Source organism: Carassius gibelio, chromosome A10, assembly GCF_023724105.1.
Source record: "Carassius gibelio isolate Cgi1373 ecotype wild population from Czech Republic chromosome A10, carGib1.2-hapl.c, whole genome shotgun sequence".
NCBI lineage: Eukaryota > Metazoa > Chordata > Actinopteri > Cypriniformes > Cyprinidae > Carassius > Carassius gibelio.
In genome coordinates, this window is record NC_068380.1 from 9,468,121 (window position 1) to 9,489,195 (window position 21,075).

Consider the following 21,075-nt stretch of genomic DNA (forward strand, 5'->3'; position numbering starts at 1 on the left):
ACAAAATAATTATCAAATCACGTGTACATTAACTTTTCATATTTATACTGCCATTCAAAAGTTTGGGATCATTAAGATTTTTCATGTTTTTTAAAGAAGTCTCTTCTGTTCTTCCTGGATGCATTTATTTGATCAGAAATACAGAAATAATTGTGAAATATTATTTCAATTTAAAATTATGTTTTTCTATTTTAATATAATTTAACATGTAATTTATTGCTGTGACCAAAGCTGAATTTTCAGCATCATTACTACAGTCTTCAGCATCACAATATCCTTCATAAATCATACCAATATGCTGATTTAATATCAATATTGTAAACAGTATTGCTGATTCATATTTTGTCACCTGTGGTACTTTTTCAGGATTCTTTGATATATAAAATGTTTAAAAAATAAACAGCATTTGTTCAAAATAGACATCTTTTGTGACAAATTGCAACACCATTTAAAAGTCTGGGGTCAGTATTTTTAAAGAAATTAATGTTTTTATTCATCAAGGATGTGTTAAATTGATAAAAAGTGATAGTAAAGACTTATATTGTTAGAAAAGTTTTTTTATTTTAAATAAACACTGTTTTAACTTTATTCATCAAATAATCCTGTAAAAAGTATCACAGCTGACAAAAAACTATTAAGCAGCACAACTGTTTCCAACATTGATAATGATAATAAATCAAAATATTAGAGTAATTTCTGAAGGATCATGACACTGAAGGTTGTAGTAATGGCTGATGAAAATTAAACTTTGTATCACATGAATAAATTATATTTTAAAGTATATTCAAATAGAAAAGCAGTCTTTTAAATTGTAATACTATTTTATGACAATGCTGAATAAAGTCGTAGTTTTTGCTATTTTTGGACCAAAATGTATTTTCGATGCTTCAAAAAATTCCAACTGACCCTTTGATGTCACATGGACTACTTTGATAATGTTTTTTTTACCTTTCTGGACATGGACAGTATACCGTTCACACAGCTTCAATGGAGGGACTGAGAGCTCTCGGACTAAATCTAAAATATCTTAAACTGTGTTCCGAAGATAAAAGGAGGCCTTACATGTTTGGAACAGCATAAGGGTGAGTTATTAATGACATAATTAAAATTTTTGGGCGAACTAACCCTTTAAACAATGCAAGGGGTTTCCGCCCAGATCCGGCCCACGCAAAATCCATGTGGGCCAGATGTGGGCCGAATCTGGGCAGAAACTGCTTCCTGTCTGGGTGGGAAGCGTGCAATAACTTTAGCAATCAAAAATGAATGATTTAGCCAGCAAACTAATCCCTTTAAACCATTAATGGCCAAACTAATCAGTTTGTATATAAATTTTACCTCATAAAACAGCCGACTGCGTAGTTCTAAATAATATACTGATTTGCGGTGAGAAACGTGCTGCAGAAAGTATAAAATATTTTCATGGAAACACCGTCGCTTCTATTTACGTCCACGAATCAGGTTCGTGAACAGTATGCTGGGAGTTGTAGTTTATGTGAATCCTGAGTATGCGTAGTACGTGTAAACAATTTACGTTGTCTTTGGAAGCTCACTGATAATGAAATGATCTTTTAATCTTTTATTGTATAATATTTTAATCGCATAGGTGTTTTTTTATTTTATTTCAGTCCTCTTTCTACAGACTGGTCAGTAATTGTGAATATATATATATATATATATATATATATATATATATATATATATATATATATATATATATATATATATATATAGTGTGTGTGTGTGTATCCATGAGGTAAGTATAAAAACAATAGAAGTTTGTGGAAAGTCCCCACAATTCACAGAAACCTACTAGTGTGTGTGTGTGTGTGTGTTTGCAAGTGTAGGCCTACATCCATTATTATTACTACCTTCATTTGAATATATTTTCATATATTTTTGTCTACAGCATAGCTAAAATATAAAAGACAATTGATTACACGTTATCTTAGTACACTGTAAACGGGAATAACTAACTAATAACTAAATTTACTTTTATTTTTATATGGGTATCCTATCAAAAATAAACAACGGACGAATGAATGAGTAGCCTACTCCAAAGCTAGCATAGGCTATTTGATCCAGATTAGTCTTTATCAGTCGTGACCTTGCTTGTAACCTATGGTTATGTTTCTGTAGGCCAATAATAATAATAATAATAATAATACGTTTTAGTTATAAGATGATGTACAGTGTGAAAATAACTAAACATACATTTGGGATTTGACCAAGTGGCAAATTGTCTCGTTTCTGGTGGCACAAATAAATCGGTTTCCTCTGCTTTCCCACTAAGCGAACAGCCGAGGCGACCTGCAGCCGAATGTAGGTTTCGTTTGATGCCGATAGAGGGCCAGCGGGCTCCGCCGTTAATGAACCGGAGATGCGCCTGCAGGGGCCCGGGTGTTCGGTACGGCACGGAATAATGCCAGTGGACGAGGAACCGCGGAGGTGTACACTCGGCAGCGAGGGGTACAGGGAGAGAGAGAGGGTGGAGGGGGGAGGTGGTGGGAGGGGTCTGAAATGGCAGACGTCACGGCTTGTGTAGGGGAGTATAGGCTGTGTTGTCAGCCTGGTGTCAGTCTGATGAAGATTGGCATTCAGGTAAGCTGTCATTCATTTTCAATGTCAGAGCGCGGAGCGGGCGAACACTCCAGCCTGTTTCCCCCCTCGCGCTCTCATTACAAAAGGCAGGACATTATTCATACAGACTGGCCGAGGGCTGAGGGGAGAGAATGATAGACAGAGAGAGAAAGTGAGGGAGAGAGAGAGAGAGAGAGCGCGTGAGTGAGCGGAAGGGAGGAGGAGGAGGAAGAGAACGAGTGCGATAGAAGGAGGGAGGAAGAGAGGAAAGACGGGAGAAGATGCCGCGCAGTTTTGGGGAGCGCATACGTGTCTTTCTGGATGATTGTTTTGATGGATGATGCGTTTGGACTTGTGAAATGTGGTGGTAATTTTTGTGTCGACATTTTTGTTGGGCTTTAAAGGGCATTTTTAAAATTATTTTATAATCTTTTCCGTAGGGATATATGACTGATTCGTCATATTCATAACGCGCAAAATAAACTCATCTAAATCAAATTTTGAATTTTAATTGGGATGTATTTTGCTTTCGCCAGTGTTGTGAGCTATACTTATGTCTTATTGGCTTTTAATGAGTTGTACAAGATTATAGCTCTATTTGTATTTTACTGTTCGTTTATGACCGGTCAGTTTTGAAAAAAAGGTAACATTATTGTTTATCTGACACTCTTCTGCCAGTTTGACATGAAATCAGACAATGTTTAGGAAATTAAAAACATAGTTCACCTGTGTTATGCAAATTATAGCTTACAATGACTTCACGGAGTCAAGGTTTTAAAGAATATAGGTACATTTTGGGTCGTTCTTTTCTTTTATTTTTTTGCCGCCAGTGACAAGTGTGAATCTATAATACATTTTTTTATGAATAATAATATGTTTTACGTTTTGTTCATGAACTGTCCGATACCAAAGTCATTTTAAGAGGTAGCCTAATATTCTTTGCTTTTACTGACACTAATAACTGTGTTGGGGCAGCGTACTGTTGTTATGGTTACCGCATCGCCACGCCTTTTGCTTGCGACTATTTAGCGACAGTTGAAAAATACGTATGTCTTCTTTGAATAACTATATAATCTATCTTTTATATTTAAAAATGTTGTTTAAAAGTGCGTGAATGTACTTTTAAAGTCGCCCATCTTTTATATTTGACGCACTTGTTGTGATGCTTGTAGAAATAGATGCTCCTCCCTCGAGACGTAATTCCCCTTCATCCTTGTAACGACATAACAGACATAACAGTAAACACATGTAAAAACAGTATTAGAAATACTATTAAAAGCAAGTTTGATTGGGTTCTAGTACAGTTATAATAGTTCAGCTATTACTTAATAAAAAAGGTGTCAGTTTAATGGCTCTTTGATGCTGCTTTCTTATTAATACTATATATATATATATATATATATATATATATATATATATATATATATATATATATATATATATAGTATTAATAAGAAAGCAGAATATCTATATTCTTATATTTGTTCTCTGATTTATAAAACATGAAGCTGATTGTTCCATTTTGACTTGCAGACTTGGTATTGCAAGCGATTAAGTTACTCATTGGATACAGACTTGTTCCTTTGTAAAAGTTTAGTGACTTTCAATATTGCATATGATATTAAGCAACCTTAACTGCACTGGGACTGCATTTTTCTGTAAATTTGGATTCTATACCTAAACTAGCAAAGCTGAAAAACACGGATCATTGTAAAGGTCTCTGTAAAATATGAAAGACTTTTTGTCAGGATATCAGGGTTGTTTGCATTTTACAACAATTTGCAAGTTTATATGAAAATAGATTAATTTATACGTAGTTATTTTCTGCAAATCAAAATGGTCCACCAGTCATGTTAGGTTAATAATTGAATTTCATGATTGAAACATTAATTAGATAATTTCTGATGTTCTGCTCCATTTTTTTTTTTGCAGAAACGTGGTGAGAAAATAGTCTTAAAAATTTTTTCTGATGGCTTAATACAAACTGAACCTGAATTCTGAATGTTTGAACAATTAACACTCTCTACAAATATTTAAATGTGATGATCACAGTCTTTCCAGTACAAAGTTGTATATTTGAACTTCTTAATCTTTGGTCTCAAATATTATGACATACAAACTGGCTGTTGTGTAGCATCTGGACACATACATGAGAGTGACATTGCATGCCCATTTTCTACCCAAAGTCAAATCTCATTTAATCAGCTGTTTTATTTCTGCAGTGCAAGGGATCACAGGGCTGTAATGTTTTGTCTGGAAGATAAAAGTTGTTGGATGGGGCTAATTTAAATGCCAAGATCCCTGCTGGGATCTTAATTGATGATTTGTGTCACGGGACAAGCTGCCCAGGGGCAAAACTGCAAACACAAAATACTCCAACTTTATTTGCATATTCCCTTTCTCCACATTATGAGCAAATTACAATCTGAGGTTCAATACTGCAGGACCCGGAGCTCTTTTGGTCTAATCACTAATAAAATGACTCAGTCACCCTAAATGAGCGAAGTAAACTGAGCAAAAAAGAAGATTGTAAACCAGTTGTAATGCTTCTTGACTTGCATAAAGTTATTTAGAAAATTGTCTTCCATTCTAATGTGTCGTTTTTGATGCTTACTAAATACATCCACGGCACTAATCATTTAAATGCCAATTTTTCTGCAGGTCTCTTTCGGATTTTCAGATCTTACACGTTGTTTGTCTGTTGACAGTTAATGAGATACTCGTCGTATCTGTGCAAAATAAAAAATGCAGTCTCAAATGGGAATTATTCATTAGTCTGTAGTCTGCTGTGGTCTTTTGTGTTCAAGGTGAAACAATATGAGGCTACATTGTTCTGGGCTCTTCTTAAATGCACAGAGACAGAGCTGTATTCTTACAGGCTTCCACCGCTAAGCCTTTGCTGATCCTGATGGATCTCTGAGGAACGTGGGCCTGTTATTGCCGTTGGACGGCTGTGTGTCCAAATGACTTCACTGCTCTCCTACCGCTAGGCATGGCGGTCAAACTCCTCTCTTGGGATCTGGAGGTAGGGGAAGATTTGCTTGATATACGTGTCCAGGCACTTAACGGTCACCTGTATGCTGGCGCTCACATAACAGGCCGTGCTGTTTTCATGTCACTCTGGCCTTGGAGAGACGTGGCATGATATGTTGAAACTGACGTGGATTTGATTTCCGAGAAAACAAAGACTTGGAATTGCCAGTCTCTGAAAAGAAGCAATGATCTGATGTTAACAAATGCGATGAAGTTGTCCTTTGGTGTGCATGTCAGCACTTGTCACTCGCTTAAATAGATGCCGGCAAATGACAAATGAGTTGATGAAAATCTGCCATTGACTATCCTTGTACTCATGTCTATATCTGCAGCATTTAAAACAGCTTGAACAAAATAATAGATCAAAATAGATTAATAAGAAGTCTAAAATGTATAAAATGAATTGAAAACAGTTAAGAATAGAAAATGATTATACATCAAATATAGTGCAGTCAGTTGGGACATGGCACAGTGCTCATTCAATAAACGCACATTTAGTCTTCATTTAAATGTGACTAATGTTTTAGCACATCTGATCTCTTCTGATGTAACTCGTTCCGTGCAGTTTGTGCTACACAAATGAGTGGTACAGTACCAGAAATTGTTTGACTTATTGAGAAAATGAGAGCTATTTATTTTAATATCATTGAGATACTATTGTACATTTTATTAATATTTTAATCAGTTTTTGTTTGTTTTTCATTTTATTTTTAGTTAGTTTAAGCATTTTATTATTATTATTTTATTTATAAATTTTTTTGTAGTACATCATGTTTGCTAAATTGATTAATGTAGCACTGGCAAATATTTGAAATATGTATACACACACACACACACACACACACACACACACACATATTTATGACATTTTTTTAATATGGTTTTAGTTTTAGTTAACTATAATAACCCTGCCTTGCAGATCATTGTGTGGTTATTAGAGGTTTTAAAAAAAAGTATATATATACATATACATATACATATACATATACATATACATATACATATATATGAATCACGGTATGGCTGCATTTGTAGAAACCTGTATTATTTGGTCTATAATGTTGTTTAAATCATTATTTTCACAGCCATTTACTGTAATTATATGTGTGCATGTCTTAAAATGGTCTCATGCCTTTGGTTTGATTTTAAAAACCCTGCAGAATTCCTGGGAAAAAAATCTACTAGACTTGCATTGCAGGAGGAACCCAAGCCAATTCTAGAAACCAGAATATCATATTGTGATTTGTAGGTGGGATCTTTTGATGTTGACCATTGAGTACCAGCAACACCTCAGCAACTGCACCCTACTGCCCTGACAATCACCAGTGAACTGCAGTCACCTTTGAACCGGTTGGCAATTTTTAAAAATAAAGTATTATTATCTCATGCAAATGACAAAGTTTTTCATAAGAATGGAAAAAAAAAATACTTCACTAGGATCAAAAGCAGAATCAAATTAGCAGCAGCTTATTATTAATTCTGAATTTAAAAACCTTGAACAACACTGTAAACCTTCAAGTGCCTTTGTTCTTATCTCTAGTGGAATGCTGATAATCCAAGTAAAAATGTACTCAGCGTCACTGAGGGAAATACCAACACTTCCACCAAATCCTGAATTTATTATATTTCTGAGTTGTTTCTCAGAAAAGATAAAGGTTGGAAATATTTTATTTGAATTCGGTTTGAGATCAAAGTAGAAAAAAAACACACACCCAAGACCAATTCAACCCCCCCCCCCCCCCCAAATATATAAATATATGCATGAGTATAATAACTAGTCAAATTAAAATAATGTGCTAGAGGCAGGAGAGTGCTTGACTAAGGTTGAGAGAGAATGATGTTTAATATTTTCTCTATTAGAGCGTGCATGAGAATTGTAGTCCTCACATGTTTTAGACATTTCAGATGTTGGTGTCATTTGGCGTGACTGGAGATAGATAGATGTTCTCCAGTGGTGCATTGTGTGCATTTCGCTCTCCTGTCTTCTGCAGTGCGCCGTTTTTATTAGAGCTGAAATAGTGCATTGAATTCTCATCTATTACTGTAAAAGCCATCTTCTCCGAAAGTCGCATCTCGCTCCATCCCGTTTCAATGACATCATTCATAAAGGCATGTTTTTCTCCCATTCACACTTCCTGCTCTGTCCTCTGGAGCATTCAAACACAGACCACCATTGATTCCAACCACCTGATTTCATTTGGACCTTTGACACTGAGCTATATCGGAGTTTCCTCTCCCGCTGATCTATTTGTGCATCTTTTGTTGCGTTTCGAACAGAACCCCTTACGTTTCCATCATCCTCTTTCAAGCTAAGAGCCATTGAAAGGCATTGATCGGTAGCTGTACGTGTGCAAAATGCCATGCATAACAGATTCACTTAACAGCAAGGACTTATTATTTTCCTTTTATTAATGCATTGGAATGGTTTTCCTTATAAAGATGGTGAGTGACTCCTGAATAACGTCTAATTAAAAGGATTATTAATGCACATCAATCCATACAAATGGATCTGAGTTTTATTTACAAAGTGGTGTATCTCAGCTATAGTTGTATTGGCCTGTTGCCATTAGGAACCCCTTTTTTTTTGCTTTCTAATAAAATGCATCAGGATCAATCATCCTCTGGGATGTCAAAAAGCACTTGGCTTCCTGGTGGCTTTAACCAAAATCTTTGATTTACAGCTTGCAGTTTCTCGTGCTGCTAGCTTGCAGTTTTTTTTTCTGCTTGATAACTGTGTCTTTATTTATTTATTTCAACCGAGACTAATTCCAATTTAGTTTGGATATTTGGAAAGAGCCTACTGATCCTTTGAATAGTCCTTTTGATGCTATGAATCTATTAAGTGATCTACAAATAATATGTATGTTGTATACAAAATATTATTTTTTTCCCCATCTTTTTTTTGAGAAACACTTTGTGCTTAGTGAAATTTATCATTTGATGATAAATTTCATTAAGCACAAAGTGTTTCTCAAAAAAAAGATGGGGAAAAAAATAATATTTTGTATACTCAAATACAAAATATTAAATTAACTCAAATGAACACCTGCATTACCAAATGTTCTTTAATAGACTGGAAAGAAACAATTTTCAATGACAAATTGCTAGTAAATTTCACGAACAATTACAAAGAAATGGCAAGTAAAACACTAAATTAAACTCTAAAATTATAAGTAGAAAACTGATTTGTTAATTATATTTAAAATGTTGTAGCTAATATAAGAATCCCTAAAATCATTGCAGATATTTTTAAGACAAAAGATGTATTCTTCATTTTATTCAAGTTGATGAAATTACACTTTTTCAAATGTATCTATTTATGATAGCTACTGGAAGTCTATAATAATAATAATAATAATAATAATAATAATAATAATAATAATAATAATAAAAAACCTAAGTTGCAAGGAATTTTTTGCTTCCCTTCCCCTTCATGCAGGGAAATGCAGAGTGCAGACAAACTGCATTGAATTGTTTTCCAAAAGTGAAGGGTAATGGATTTGGGAATGTGTGGAAACTGTGTGGAAAGCTGTGTGGCCCACATTGATTGCTCTAAACTCATTGGAGATTAATTTTTGTACTAATATTATAGCTCAAAATGTCTCTAAAAAAAAGCAAAATGATACAGGAGTTCTAGCATCAATAAAAACACTTTTTTTCAAGGGAGGCTCTTAGTGTTATTGTACCACAATGGTTGCAGAATAGTCTTGTAAAGTGTTTTAATGTCACTAAATGATTTATTTTAATAAGTTAAAAGTGATTTTCACAACCACTCTGCAATTTAGTGTTGAAAAAGTTGCTAATTTCCCTATTATTTGTCTGTTTATATATGTGGATGTTTTTATCAGTCCAACAGTGCGAGTGTTCATCATTATATCTGAATTCCTCAGAGCGCAGTGCTGTTTAGCACTGCTGGTGGGTGATATTTGATACATCAGTTTAAGCAGCACGATTTTAGGCTGTGGGGTGCTTTGCTTTCCTCGAGCACATGAGAGATTTCACACCAACGCTCGCACACACCAGCTGCTTTATTGCGTTCATACAGTATGTGCCGACAGTTTTGGGAAAACCTCATGTCATTTCAGATTTAAGAGGCGGTTGCATTCGCCAACAAAAGGCCTCAGCAACATATTTTTGGCTTTTTAATGGATGTTCCAACCACGCTAAACCACATATGGCTGCTTCTCGATCTGCTTTGTTTTTAGGGGCCCCAGAAGGCATTAAGTTGTTTCCTTTCAAGTGGAGTGTAAACATATTAAAGATTGCAGACTGAGTGTGTTCTGGCTTTAGTGTTTAGAGATATCTCTGAACATTAAACAATCTTTTATTCCCAAAGCAGCTACTTTGCAATAAATTAGCACATTACTATGTTTCCCAATCGTTTTGGTCTTATGTACCCCCATAGCCTCATCAGCAAGACTCAAGTACCCCTGCATCAAAACTAAACTTGAAAAGTTTTTATTTTCAGTTATATTATACTACATATCATTCTGAATTATCATTAATGTTATCAGAAGGCAAATGATTAAATAATTTTTTTTTCTGACTTACATGTGATTATCACTCCAAATGAAGTCTTATTATTCCAGATTGGTCTTAATAAATATATATATATAATCATGCTTATTAAATCACACACACACACACACACACACGCACGCACACACACACACACACACACACACGTGTACATGTACATGCAGTGTAAATAATATTCATAGTTAGTGTCACATTCCATCTATATTATATTTTAATAGTACACCTATCTGTATATCATGCTGATAGTATTTAAAAATATTTACATTTTGTCCATAGTCTTGCCTTATCTGTCTATTTATTTTACATTTGTAACATATTGTAGACACTGTCTGGTTAGATGCTAACTGCATTCCGTTGCATTGTTCCTTAAATGTGCAATGACAATAAAATTGAATCAAATCTAATCTAATAATTAAAAGTATTTATTACATTATATTACATTATTTATTCCATTATTACATATTAATATTATTTATTAAATTAAAAATCATCATATATTTTTTAACTTTTTCTGTCCAATGCACCTTCCCCATTGAAATGAATGGATATTCAGCGCTCTCTGTTGCAGTGTTAACTCTGCTGTGGTGACCTTACTGAATCGACTGGTTGATGATCTTACGGACAGACGCCTGTACTTCAGTTTTCTCCAGCTGCTAGCCGTCAGACTTCTGGTGACTGTTCAATTGAAAACTTAGAGGGAGATAAATATAGCAGATGAAATTGTGCCGCGCTTTGTGTGAAACTGTAGAAACGGATGGTCTTCGGAGAAATCATCACATGCCATACGGGGGATGATATTAATGCGAGCCTGCAAACACTGGGTGCGATAACAGCTAGGAGACTGATCAGCGATGCATCAGCCATTTATCGACCACAACTGTGTGGAAAACAATCTTGTGCTCCCTGACTGTTAGAACTTTATAGCGTTGCCCTTCAGAAAGGACTGATGACAGCTCTGAGCTAAAAGTGAAATATAAACAGCTGCTGCCCCAGAGTGTGAGGGAAATGTAGACGCATGCATGTTGTGCTCTGCCATAGCTGGGGTAGGATGACACAAGTTTTTGGTAAGAGCTAGGACAGCGAATGCCCTCACCGTTAGGTAGAGAACTTGGGCCCATGCACCCAGGTGGCTAATACATCCTTGCCAGTTTTGGAACAGAAGTGCAAAGCAATGCACAGAAGGTGGCAGTAATGCAAGATATGGTGTACACCTGCCTTTTATATCTCTGTCATGTCGCAGTCCACCATTCTGCTGGTCATATGTGCTCCAGAGGTATTTATAAACCACTATAGACACTTAATACAGCTCATCACACCTTTTAGCTCAGCTGACTTTAGCAAAAAACACAACTGGCCTGAGCAAGAGGGAAAGGGTTAACTTTTTCATTCCCATTAGAAAAGGAGGGTGGAAAAACAGAGTGAGAGGTCATGGTGAACACATATAGGGTAGGGGAATTCCTCACTGTCCTTCCTAAACCTGCCAGTGTAATCAGAGTGGATAATACAACTTCTGTGGCAGTGGAAAACCTGGTAAATGGTAACCTAGAACTAAATTAAAAGCTAGATTAAAGATCAACCAAACTGTGTTTAAAAACGTGGACTGAGGACACCATTATTATTGTGGTGGAAGGATTTTGTTTCTGAACTGTGTCAAAACACATTATCCACATTATCAATGTTGCCATAAGAATCGCTGTTGTGGGAATTAGCATAAACTGTCATATATATATATATATATATATATATATATATATATATATATATATATATATATTTATTTATTTATTTATTTATTTTATTTTATTTTTTTTGTAGAAAACTCAAAAGTTTTATTTAACTCAAACTGCAGAACATGATGCTAGCATAAAAAAAAGGATAAAAGCATCTGCCACATGCATTAATATAAAATACTTGTATGCCTATTATCTACATAAAAGAATTGCTGACTGTAATACCAAGATGGGCACTGAGTGAAAGTGAGTAAGACATCTAGTGTAACAGTATCGACAGTTTATTAAAGTTTGTTACTGCCTCAGTAATACAGGGACTCCTGTATGTACATTAGCAGTGCACACTATAATGCATTAGTATTTATATTTCCTTACTTGATTTTCTGGATTTAGACTGCACATATGTGCTTCCACGAGCCTGTACGTGTGTGTCTCATCTTGTGTGTATGCGACAGACTTGTGAAAGTCCTCTTAAGCTAGGGAATCTGCTGAAAGCTTAGTGTCGGACTCTCCCATGTCCCAGCTCTCATTCCTGAAGTCCCAGGACAGGAAGCAGAGCGAGCAGCAGGCCTCACAGAGTGTCTGGGTTTGGGCAGATGAGAGCTGAAGTTTGGCTGAGGACCAGAGAGCTCCGGTGAGCAGAGAGAAACGAAACAGCATATGAGCTCAGGCACCGGATATTCCACAAAATAAGGTGACCATCAGCTTTTGTTAGTTTTAATAATAATAATGTTAATTTATAATATTTACCAAGAGATTTGGATTTTGGTAATCTCATAGATTTACACTTGATGGATGGATTGAGTCATATATATAGACTAGTATATATATAAAAAAGGGACTTTTTTATTATTATTTGAACCTAACACTCCATAGCAATCACAATGGCAACCCTCAGTGCTCCAGCATAATAAAGAAAAAGCTGTTTTCAAGATTGATAATAAAAAGATTTTGTACTTGACCAGAAAATTAGCATATTAGAATGAGTTCTAAAGGATTGTGTGACGCTGGAGTAATGGCTGCTGAAAATTCAGTTTCGCCATCAGCAGAAATAAATGACATTTTAAAATATATTCAAATAGGACACATTTATTTCACAATATTACAGTTTTCACTGTATATTTGACCAAATAAATGAAGGCTTGGTGATCATTAGAGACTTCTTTCAAAAACATTACTAAAATCTTGCTGACCCCAAGCATTTCTGAAAAACAATCATGAGACAACCCTTTACAGGCGTTTATTAAAATACGGCCGTTATGATGCAATGAAGTGCTACTGTGACATCTTCAGATTTATAATAATGTGTCATTATTACAGATTCTGACATTCAGAGATCGGCGGCATCACACGTTTTACAGTTCCCATAAACTCTTCTCTGAAAGTCTGGGGAAATACAAATTTTGTGGTGAGTTGGTGTGCCATTTAAAAGATTTAGAAGGGATTTGTTCCAGTTAAGAGCCTGGATCTACCTGTCTCATTGCTACTGCTGGAAATATTTTACGCAGTCAAGTCTTTTTTCCTGTTTGGTTTCCTGAAGATCACTAATGTAGAAGACACTGCAGCAAATATTCCAGAAATAAAAGTGTTGTTTCGACATGGAGAGCACAGCATATAGGCTATTTCAAGTATCAAGTATCATTTCTGAGTTTGTTCGTAAGTCTGAAATGTAACAAAATCAACTTTGTTTTGTTCTCAGTGTGTATATATGAGCTTAATGCGTGTTACTTCATATTCCTCTTGTTGTGTCTAGCGTGGCCTCCTGTGTCAGCTGCACACTGGTTTAATGTGAAGTTTAAGCCTCTCGTGACGCCAAGTAGAGTCTAGTTACACTAGTGGGAATACCTGCTATTGTCCACTAAATCCTTTCTAATTCCCAGGAATTCTACTTTCATTTCACTCAACCTCCTTGGTCCTGCTGCACTTCTATAAGTTACTATAAGTGATATTAAGGAGACACCTCTCCACCATGATGCCTTTTAAAGCTATTTATAGTTTAAATGCATCACATGCCTTTATAGAGTTGCACTGTTTTTGACACTGTGGTTAGTTGTGCTTGCCATCCGTATTTAAAGGTTACTTTTATAATCAAATTTGAATGATTTTGTGATGCCAAGTCACAATCTTCTGATACAGAAAAAGAGTCTGTCATTCTTCCAGACGTTTTTGACAAATGCTATCAGGCATCGTTCACTGCAAAGGGGTTTTTCATACATTGCACAGAAACACAATTACGCCCTAATGTTACACACTTTATTAGATGAGAGACACATTGAATATGAATTGTTCCATGGTTGTCATAGTAACAGGAAGTTCTGAACCCCCAGCAGCAAATGTTGTTTTCAGTCTTTGAGCAGCTGGGGGGCTGTTACTGACAAGGCATTGTGGGTAATTACCACCTAAACCTTGCATTACTTGGGTCAAAGTCAAGAGGATTTTAAGATGCGTCATAGACTGTGTTTAAAATGTGTTGGTATAGTGACTGTAGTAGACTGTGTAGTCATATTTATTTTATTTGGACAGTCAAAACTGAACAGACAAGAGGATCTTAAGGGAGAAAGCTATCTAGCTTTCTATATTCTTGCTATCTATTAGCCTTGACATTCATCAATGTTGATTGTGTTCTTCATCAAAAAGCAATCAGTCACTGCGGTAAAACATCTAAACTTTAATATAGTTAAAATGTAGTAAGTTTTAATATGTTAGAATTTGGCTAAAGGCCATATTCTAGGCGTTGAACATTCGTGTTGCTCGTATTTGAACCACCAACCAATCCAATTTAAAAACAAAAGCTAAATGCTAATGCTAAATGTCAGTACCACCTATGTTTGTATTGAATGTGCTTACTGTGAAATTACCGCCATTAACTTCAGATACAGATACAGTTATTCTTTTCAATAGCCAAAAGCCAGTTTGGTCTGTTAAATATCATATAAACATCTTGTTTATTTATACCTTCATTCTATTCTTGTTTGTTGCTTAAAAAAAAAAAAAACTGAAATCGGTATCGGAATCGGACATTTGGTTGTAAAAAAATTGGTATCGGAATCGGCCATGAAAAATCATGATCATAACAAAAAATAACACTGAATCAGAGCATCAGACATAAGAGAGCCAACCCACAGTCATCTGAGTAGAAATCAGGTCAGTCACACAGTTTAAAGTGTAAAGTCTCCTTTGCTATATGTGGAATCATTATTCAGAGCTGCTGGAGGGAATGCAGAAGGTCGCTGTGGAGACGGAGGGAGGCTAGGATTAGGTATTTCACAGAGGTGCGCTGTGTATTAGAGAAAGAGGTTTACCCTGAAGTTCACGTTTCTCTGACTGTTTGAATGAGGGGTGGGAAGGGCAAACCCACCAATCATTTGGAGGCTACTGTGGTGTGTATGAGGGACCTATTGGTGTGTATTTCTGCAATTATGCTGTTCATGTGTGTGTTTGGTGTCCTGGTTGTTTGTTAAGGGGCCCTGCACTGTAAATGAGGTGGTCTGCTGCAACAGGAACGCTAATGCTTCCTCTGAGGCCGGTGAGGAACAGCGTGATTAGCTCTCCAGCCCCCCGGGGGGAGCCGCTGCGCTCTCCTCGCTCTAATTCACTTTGACGTCAACAGGAAGGCAGATCAGGTCTCGTGAGGGGGAGAGGGAGGTGGGCTGCAGACTATATGGATGTGTGTGTGGTGAGCTCTGGGGCTTTGAGAGGCTGCGGGAGGGATTACAGAACCCTAAAATGTTTTCTTTGCAGTTTGGAAGAAACCCGAGAAAGGTTTCACACAAACATATACTGACAGACAGAAGTGTGGGGGACTGTCCGCCATTCCTGCCATTGTCTTTATCTTTGTTTGCCCACCTATCCAAGCTCACACACACACATACAGCCTCTATTAAGCCAGAACAGCAGGACATCCACATACATATACTTTCACTCAAAATATCAAATTGCTTTTCAAATTGTGGGGTCAGCAGGCCCACTGGTATCACGCAGCGTCGCTAAAATGATCCCCATTCTCAAAAATTTCAAGTTTCGCTGTAATGCCGCTGGAGTAATGATCTCAGGTTTGCTATTAGTGTGCAGACCATTAGATGTAACTATACTCAGAAGGTTTCTCTTCTTGTGTTGTAGACTGTCTGGAGGGCAGTGTGCTGTCAGACTGACTCCAACATCAGATGCTCCGATGCTGAGAACAAGCAAACTGTAAGTTCCTAAAACAACACTTAAATATTCATTCAAAAGCACACACATGCTCTGTTATAAAAGCTAGTGAGCTGCCTATGTAGGCAGTATTTTAAGTCATCATAGACATCCACCTGTTGCAAAGGCTGTTGTATGTAGTGATATCTGTCTGTCTAATCTATCTATTTATCTGTCTGTCTGTGTAGCTAGATATAATTAAATGAATGAATATTAATGTAATACTGGAAAGTACAGACTCGATAGAATTTATTTGCAAACCAAGCACTTAAAGTGAAAATGCTATTTTGTGCGTCAGCACTTGTTTAGAGTGAGATTTTGCAATCTCAGTTCACCATTTAGGAGACTCAGTTTCATTTTAGGATGCTAGTAGATGCCTATGTAGGCAGCAGACACAGGGCCTCTCACTAGAGCCCCTTTCAAACTGCATGTCGGACCCGGCATATTGCCTTCTGTGTGAAAGCAACCACGTCCCGCGATTGCTTCCGGCTTTGAACCCGGGTCGGGGACCTAGTAACATTGCCGGGTTCAACCCAGGACGCGCGCTCTGTGAACAAAAGCCAGATCTAATGCCGTGTCGAAGTGATGACGCACGTTATCGCGTGACTCTTTTACCGGCTGTTTTGAAGAAAGTTCAACGTTCGCGACAAAAAAATATGTGCAAACTGTAATGAAGCAGAGATCAGTTAGTTCCTCACTTTCCACGCTGACGCAGAGATCGTTTGCTTGCTTCAGTGAAAGTATAACGTGCCTAGCGTTTTCGGCTCGTACGTTACACGTCACGCCCTGATGTCACGTGTCATTACGGGATCTTTACGGGTTGTGTGTGAAAGCACGCACATATCCCGGGTAATCACTGGCAGTGTGAAAGTGCAAAATCTAGCGACCCTGGAACAATTGCCAGAACACTTTACCCGTGTATTTGCCGGAATGGCAGTGTGAAAGGGGCTTAGGTGTTGGGAACAGAGCCATGCTTGTCACCAGATTCTTTTCTTCCATTTTAAAGGTGAGAAAAGTAAACCAAGATTGTTTCCACATTTTGAAGATGGCTGATAAATACGCAGTGTCACCTAGAATATACAAACCGTTGATTTCTCTGCAGTGATATTGCTCTTCTGGAGTCGTTGAGTTATTCCTTGCTGGTTTAGTCGGAATTCGACCTTTAAAGGTGAATTTTGAAATGAATTTTCCAGCACTTGCTGTTCGCCTGCAATCACCCCGGCTGTGTTGTTTAAGAGTTTGTTTCCTCACTTTAATAGCACTCTTTTGTTATGTCCTTATAGAGTCAGAATTTGTTCGAAAACACAATTGTGTCATTAATGGTTCGTGGGCTCAGGGTGAAATTAGGTTGTGGATGAGTGAGAGACAGCGAGTATGAGGGACATATTTGTCTGAGCGGCAATATGCGGAAGGGTTAACACTTTGCTTTTCTGAGGGGGTAAAAGCCAGGCAAGTCTCTTTAATTGAGTGTGAAAACAGCTGGGTATCTAGAGCCATTTCCCCCCACAGCAGCATGGAAGTGACTATCTCAATATCCTCCTGATTCTAATCGCTCATATCCCCAAATTCCCCCTTTCTGTCTCTCCCTCTCGCACTCGGAACCCTGCCGAGGATTGTTTTACGCTTAATTTTGTTAAACCTAATGAGATTTCCCTAATTAAATCTCCTCCTGACTGGAAAGCTCTCTCTCCTGTCGAGTGAAGTGATTGTTTGTAGATCTTTTTAGACAAATAAACATTTTTGGAGCGAAAGCACAGCTCAAGAGAAATGGAAGGAGCCTGCATCTTTTCATTTTTTGCGGTAGCAGCCCTGTGCTTCACTCATCATGATTTGCTTAATGTCTTCTCACCTCATTTTTTACCTTCTCAAATGATCAGTACTAGTTCCTCAGGTTTCATATTACAGCTAAGATCAAGTGAATTAACTTAATGTACTTTGTCAAATTTTAAACGGGTGGAGTGTTGGGGAGCAAACAAATAAATATCGCAATGCTATTAACTTTGTAGTAGCAAAACACAAGCTCAGCTACCTTGAAAACCGATTTGCTTTTTTATTAACTTTTTCCAACAAGTACTGGTAAAACGGTGCTTTTTGATTTCCCACTCAACTAAAATGAATCTTTGAAGTCTGATTCTTTTAAACGAAATGGTTAACGTAGAAAATTCATTTAAAAACAAACTAACACTGCACTAAAAGTACAATATTTTAAATACAAACTACAAACCACAACTAACTTTAAATAAACCGATTCACTTGGAGTCATTTAAATGAATCCTTTATAGAGTGAGCATTGCATTATATTGTGTATAGTTTTACAAAATACTATTATGTACTATTTCATTGTATTAATATGCTATTTATTTTATTTATGAATTAAGTTATCCAAATGTATTACTTTAAATTATTGCTAACTTTTATGGCCAAGTTTGAATGCGTTGTCCCCAACGCTGTGGTGATTCTAGACAGAGCCTGAACTGAAAGGCTCTTTTATAGAAGCAATATTGTCATTAATACAAGGTTGTATGAATATGTATGTGTGTGAGTGTGTGTGCCAGGATCTTGTTTTGTGTAGGAAAGCGCCACTGGGTGTGTCTGGTCCATTGAACTCTGTGAATAAAAGGCCTTGAGAGTATTGTTGACTGCGGTCATTGAGCTGGTATTGTGGATGCCCCATGGGAGTCTATTGTGGGACACGACCTTCTGTTTCCCGTGCAGACTCTGGAAAGTTAGTGCCAAGACGCCTTCACACACACATCAAAGACACACACCATTCCAGCCAGACCCTATTCTTTGCCCCCTCCTGTGGACTGTTGGGCAGTCTGCCCAGTTCTTGTGAAAGGTGCCCTCTGTTTTTGCCCCCTCTGATCAGGTTTCTGCCACCAGTCTCCCAGTTTGATGTGAGTAAGTAGGGTGAGTAGTCAAGGGAGATGTCCTGGCTTCTGGCACCAGCAGGCCACACACAACACCTAGATCACCGTGTGACTGTTCATTATTCAAAGACAGACTTGACAAAGTGTCCTTTGCATGGAATGTTACCATTTATTAGATGTAGACTGAATTATGTTATTTCCAGTAAGCTCTATTTTAAACATGAAATCAAAACAAGTCATGCACAATGCATCGGAGCACGTTAATCAAAAGAGAATTTTTTTTTTTATTGTAGTCTTAATAATTTTTTCTTTAAAATTCATTTTCTCCATGTCTGCAATCAGTTTGCTGCGGAAATAGTCAAGGCTGAGACAAAACTTATTCTAAATAATAATATTATAGTTTAATGTTTTCATAATCAAAGTCCCACCTACATTATTTATGGCACATTAGAGTTCCATATTGCCTTTAAATGTGTTCTTGGCTAAATCAACCTGTCAGTTGACTTCAAATCATAGAAAACATTTAATTTCAGCAGATTCGAATACTAAAAAGGATTTATCCAGGTTTCCATCGTCATGAAAAAAAAAATATTATCGAATTTTAGAATTGTAATTTCAGTTCCTGGAAAAGGCATTATAATCTTTGGCATTATAATTCATAAAAAATTAAAATTCATTAAATAGCCATGGACGTTATTAGAATCAATATATAATTATTTTTCTAGCTATGCTTGGATGTTAAATATTTAATCAGTTAGTAATTGTTCTTTATTAGTAAAATATTGTGGGAAATGGAAATGTATTGGTGAAAAGTTATGTGAATTATTTATTATTATTAATGTTGTTAATTCATTATTATTATTGCAGCAAAATAAGCATTTGCATAACATTTAACTTTGCTATTTCTGGGAAGGCAGCACTTTATTTTATCTATTAGTTTTTTTATGATAAATTGTGTACATTCGGGCCCTATTAAAATGTGGTCCATTTTGATTTCTTGTTGTCTTTTAATAGTAGATATTGATATTTTTTTCTGTATAGCGTTGGTTTACTATGGCATTAACAGTACAGTACCTTGTGTCACTGAGCAGTTGATTAGTATGATTCCTTTCGCTCTTTCTATAACAGTCTCAACCTCATCATCATCATCATCATCATCATCTTCTCCACCACCCCTGTCCTTCACCCCGAGTCTGTTCCTCATCAGCCTCGATTAGCATTATGTTGATTTAGCCTAGCAGCCCCCACCAACCCAATGGAGGCTTATTAGGTTGAATATTTTTTTTTTATTTATTCCCGTTTTCTTGGGGTCCCTGTCGGCATTTCCAATTACTCTCGCCGTTCGGCTGTAATTGCCTCCGTGCTAATGGCTGCCAGACAATTGTGCTAAATGAGGTGAAGGCGCGAGGCAGCGAGCTCGACTTCATTAAGAGCTAATGGGATTTTATTGGGGGGACTGAAGACCCAGCTCATCAAAAAGGAGAGATGGAAGGAAAACAAAACAGATGGAGGAGAAGAGGCTGAGAGAGTTTTATAGGCGTTTTCTTCAGTGTCTGCTTGTCTTAAGTTATGTCGGACAGGAATGCGCAACCCTACTGTTTTACTGTTAGAAATACAGACACACATACAAATGCTTGGATCTGTCTCTTTCTCGAACGCGCAGACACATGCAAAAACACACGCACTCTAAGCAAACACCCACGTGCATGTAACTGATAGATGCACATATAAACGCATTAAAATTCAACGTAATGTGCATGCTTGAACAGATGAAAGAGACAGAATCAGATTGAAGATTTTGTGATAATCTGTGCGTGTCAAACTGATTACACAGATTTCTTAGATAACTTTAAAGTGTGCATCACTCCTAGCTGAAAAGAGCATTTGCTTGACAGTAATCTGAAGAGAGAGAGAGAAAAAAACACATTTCCCAGATCTCAGTTGTTAGTTTTTCATAGCAGCAGTTTTGTGTCTCGTGTAGATTGTTTAGATATGATGAAAGATGCAAAACACCATCACGTCTGAATGGATGTCATATAGATGTTAAACAGCTCTTCAAATCAACGTCAGAGGAAAGATTTAATGTTCATTTAAAACGAACCCATAAAACACTCAAGTGTGTTTTAGTTTTAAACCTT

The 21,075-nt window shown here is 36.7% G+C and overlaps 1 protein-coding gene across 1 annotated transcript in view; it reads left to right on the forward strand.

Moving 5' to 3' along the window:
• Nucleotides 1–2,511: 2,511 nt before the first annotated feature.
• The window catches only part of LOC128020645 (uncharacterized), a 66,952-nt gene continuing 48,388 nt past the window's right edge, over nt 2,512–21,075 (forward strand). The window contains exons 1-2 of the mRNA XM_052607258.1: nt 2,512–2,598; nt 15,999–16,070. The gene's annotated coding sequence lies outside the window, so the exon portion shown is untranslated. The remainder of the gene's footprint in view (nt 2,599–15,998; nt 16,071–21,075) is intronic.